The sequence below is a fragment of the Apis dorsata genome, unplaced genomic scaffold, assembly GCF_000469605.1.
Source record: "Apis dorsata unplaced genomic scaffold, Apis dorsata 1.3 scaffold_295, whole genome shotgun sequence".
NCBI lineage: Eukaryota > Metazoa > Arthropoda > Insecta > Hymenoptera > Apidae > Apis > Apis dorsata.
The window spans coordinates 2119988-2124695 of NW_006263570.1; positions in this window are offsets into that span (position 1 = coordinate 2119988).

Sequence of the window (4708 nt, forward strand, 5' to 3'; positions counted from 1 at the left end):
CGGCGCGCCACCGTCACAATGACCCATTGTCGAGGGGTCCTCTACTTGAATGGGGACCATCCAGGTCGTCAGGTTTGGTGATAATTCTCTTAGGTGAAATTAGAAACGCCCTTTAACTTTCTTGGACTACCAACATTTCGTACGATGACCGAGAAACATCTTTCTTTCCGGATATTTTGGAAATCGGCGAAGAATGCTTGTCCCGCTGCGTGAACGATTTCGAGTCTAGCGCGAAAGTTTTCCCTTTTTCTTGGTAGGAACTTTGTTCGAGGGAGAATTGTTCCTCAGATTCTCAATTTGGCACGAGTTAAAATACTTATGGGGATCACTTTGGGAAAAGTTATCGAATTTGAAATAGAATTTTGTCAAAGGTAAGAGTGACTATACAATCGTCACGTTTGTAATATGATGAGGTAATGTAAATTATGGGTTTGTAATGTTGTAGTCTTTTTTTTCTTTGGGTTTTTTAATTAATTAATGGTTAATTTTTTAAAAATTTGTTTCCAAAAATTTTGAATTTTTAAATAAAATTTTATATCGTTTCTTTATTAATTTTTAATTATTTATATAGATTAAGTATGCAACTTCACCCACGCGAAAAGCAGGAAGAAAGAAAAACGAATATAGAAAATTTTATGATTGTACACGATGGAACGAAATAGCGTGAAGTTTGGATTATCTGCTATACCCTCGTCAAAGTAGACTTCAAGATTCAATCCGATAAGAGTTTCCTTGCTACGATAAGTATCTTGTGAATACAAGGTTTACACCTCTGAAGGAGCAGTGAAGTATACTTACACGAAGGTGAGGAAAGTTCTTAGACTTCATAATGGAATTATTTGAATATAAAAATCATTAACTCTTATTATTCTCAAGAGTAATTTTATTATTAAAAACATGCTCAATTATGACGTTAAAAATTTTTTACCAGCATAAAATATATAGTATCGTAATAAATTCCATAAACAATAAAAAAAAGGAAAAACAATAAATATAGAAGAACAAATAAAATATCATAGACGAATGAAAAACCAACGTTATTGTTTGTACAATGCACATACTTCGTAAAGGTGCATTGTGATTCCAAAGAAAGAAAGAAGAAATATCAAAGATCTCCACTTTATTATCCCATTGCAACCCACCTTTATGCACGTTTCATGCGCCATAAATAACTCCTTTAATGCTACTTTATTTGTACGCGCGATGCGAGCCATTGTCATGAGAGACTCGTGCAAAAGCATGAATAACGGTACAAAGTTTCGTGTCCTTGCTACCGAATCGTATTAACTTGGTGTTCGGCGAACAAGCGCAACTCTCTACGCGGACTGCCTTGAACGAAACGCAACAAATCGTCCGTAGTTGGATTTACGACTTCGATCCGTATTATTCGGGTTAACCACGGAGATGTATCGCAACGTGCCCTCGGTCGGTTTCTGGCCCTGACCATATCGCTTTTCGTCATGGCCCGAGGTGTGTCTACGGACCACCGACGTCGTCGCAATTAGTAAGTCGGATATCCTTCTTTTTTCCCCTTGTTCTCTCGCTCCTATTCACCTTTACATTGTGCAGCCCTTCCCTCGCTCTATTTTTCTCTTCATCTTCATTTTATATCGTGTTTCTTTCTCCCTCCTTATTTGGTCCATGAATCGATTCGATTCCATATGCGGTGGCTGTAGGCCAATTTGTGAAACGTTTAATGTTCGAAGTAAGTGGTACGTAGGTGAATATTTTAAAGAAACTTTCTTGTTTTCTTTTTTTTTTTTATCATAAGTGATTTATATTTGTCCTATGGTGTAATTTGAAGAAAACGTTGAACGAAGAACTTCACTTAATATCATTAAAAAATTACTTGGGTTATTGTTACATTCGTTCATATATTTTTGATGTACAATATAAAAATTTCAATGACGGAAATCTTGTTGAAATGAAATAGAGGTTGCAAAAAAATTATTTCTTAGCTTTATCAAATTTCAGAGATCTATGCTATTAATTTATAAGTAATTGATCGCGAAAAAGACGCAAATTTTTCGTATAAAATAAAACACAAATATATTTATTTCCATGATGAAAGATGGAATACGATATATCGGTGAAGTAAAATTTATATTACATGCGTAAGACCACAATAAATACCGATCACGGAAGCGGAATCGAAGAAGAAATAGACAAAGTAATAATGTTTGATTTTTATAGTGTAATTTTCAATTGTAAAAAAAAAAAAAACAGAGTTACGTCAATTCGATATATTTGATTTTATGTTCCATTGCAGAAATATTCAGTTTTTATTAAAGGATTTTTCTATAAATGTTTTACGATACGGAAGGTAATTAAATTCTTCTTTACATAGCGTAGAAATAAAAACTAACATTATTTCCACTACAAATGTTAGTTACATGAAATGAACATTAAAAATCATTTTCAAGATAATTTTATTCTTAATTATTATTTCTTAACGAAGAAAGCCTAAAATATTATAAATTATTGATCTTATACACAATTACGTATTCACATGTTGAATTAATTTTAAGAAAATAATAGATTCCATCCATTTTTAAGAATCTTTTATTTCTTACTTCCGTTTGATAACTTAACTTTGAAAAAAGATAATCAATTTTCAAATTATATATTTAATATTACAAATTTTTCCAAGTTTTTCATTTATTTTTAAAAGAATTACTTATTAACTAATTTTCTATTATTCTTTAGGATTATTATCTTTTTAACCGTATAAAAATAAACTTGTCACGTTTCTCCTCCTGGACAAAGAACTCTTGTTAACGCAAGAAAGAAATAAGCATTCACGTTCTACACTTCGCTCCAAAAAAAGAAAAAAATCATCTCTTTAATAAAAGAGACGTTCAAGAGGTTAATTCTACCGTGCAAACGCCGCTGAAACATTTTCGGCCCCAATTTTCATTTAATTAGCGCTCCGTGTAATCAACCGATAATTACCATTCACGGTATCGAACAGTCGCCACGTAGATCGTATCTCTAACAGGCGCGTAGCAAGAAAGGAAACGAGGAAGATGGAGAAAGAATCCGCCGAGTCAACGAAGATAATGACAATTCCCCGTCCGGAACGGAATTTCTTCGGAGGGTCGTTCGGCCAACACCGGAAGTCGATGTCCCCGCGGTGTTTCGGCGCCGTGCATCCAACCACGCGGCCGTATCGTAGATAATCTATCGACGAGAAGCACCGGTAGCGGTCGTAGATGCAGATAGCCACGGGTTACGATCCTCCTCTCGCTGTCTCCTTTCCACGTGGACGAACAGGTCTGCGTTCACGATGAAGAGTAACGATTCCCCTTGTTACAATGGCAAAGGACGATCCTCTGTTCGACCAGTCGCTCATCCTTCGCATTAGTCATCACTGGATAGATTAACGACGTTGTACGACAATACCGCAAGATGGAAAATCGAAGGATGGAAATGTGATTAAGAAGATAGAACGTTTGAAGCTTTCGAATACCAGTCTTGTATTTGTATTTGATTTTTTGAAACGGATATAATTATATCGTAGAGGTGAGACGTTTAAATCGATGGATAGGATGAATATTTTGGTGACTAGATCGTTTTGAAAAATGAAAAACATTTGGAAAGTTTCGGTGAAAAATCATGAAGAATGCATAGAATTTTATTTACATTTTTTATTTAGTTTAATGAGTGCATTATAGGCTGTAAATTCTCAATTCTGACGTTTATAACTTTAATTCCCATTTGGAAAGAAACATAATAAAGGCGTCGATAATCGAGAAAGAAAATGTGCAATTCAATTACACAAAGAATAATATTAATACGTTATTTTTACACCTCTTCTCAACCTTTATAACCTATTCTGAACAATTTTATTCTCAATTATTGATACTTTCTCCTGAAATACCATTACGAATTATATTTTCGTAAACGATAATTGCAAGTTTAAACCATAAAAAAGAAACTAGGAGGAATTAAAAGGAAAGAGGAGTAAAACAATGCATGCAATATTTTTAAATTCGAAATTTGAAATCGATCTATCGATACTCCGAATAATCCAGCTTTACACCAATCGACAACAATGATCCCAATATTTAACTCAACAATGGATCACGTCTTAAGATTAAGATGTTCGGATCACTGTCTCCATTTTCCATCCAACAATATTCATCAACCCCTTATTACCGGTAAAGAGATCGAGGATCGAACGATCCCCTCGTCGGTAGTGGTTCACCTCGAATTTACCAGATTATTCCATCACGAGGCAACAATAGGGGATAAGGATATAGTAGTATCGGCGATAGCCAGCTGCGGTATCGACGGGAGACCTTATTTTCGATGGTATCTGCGAAATAGAAACAAACGAATGGAGGGACGGATGGATAGACGGACGTGTATGCCGCATTCCGTGTTTATTATTTTGCCGGTGGGTGGTCTGGAGAAGTCCAGAGCCGTCTTGGTGGCCGATAGCATCTCTCGTGTCTCTCATGTGCACGCACCGTTGAACGCGGCCAACGCAGTGAACGAACGTGGCGCATCGAGTCGTCTTGCGTAAGGGAAGTAGTCGACTTCTCTTCTTCCCCCACGCTCCATTCTCTCCATTCTCTCATTTCCACAGTTTCTCCTTCTTCCATCTTTCGCCGGCTGCTGCCTCTGCCTCTTCCTCTTCTCTCTTCTTTCGCTAGATCTATCTTTCTCGATGTTAGTTCTTTCCTTCTTTTTCTTTTTTTTTTTT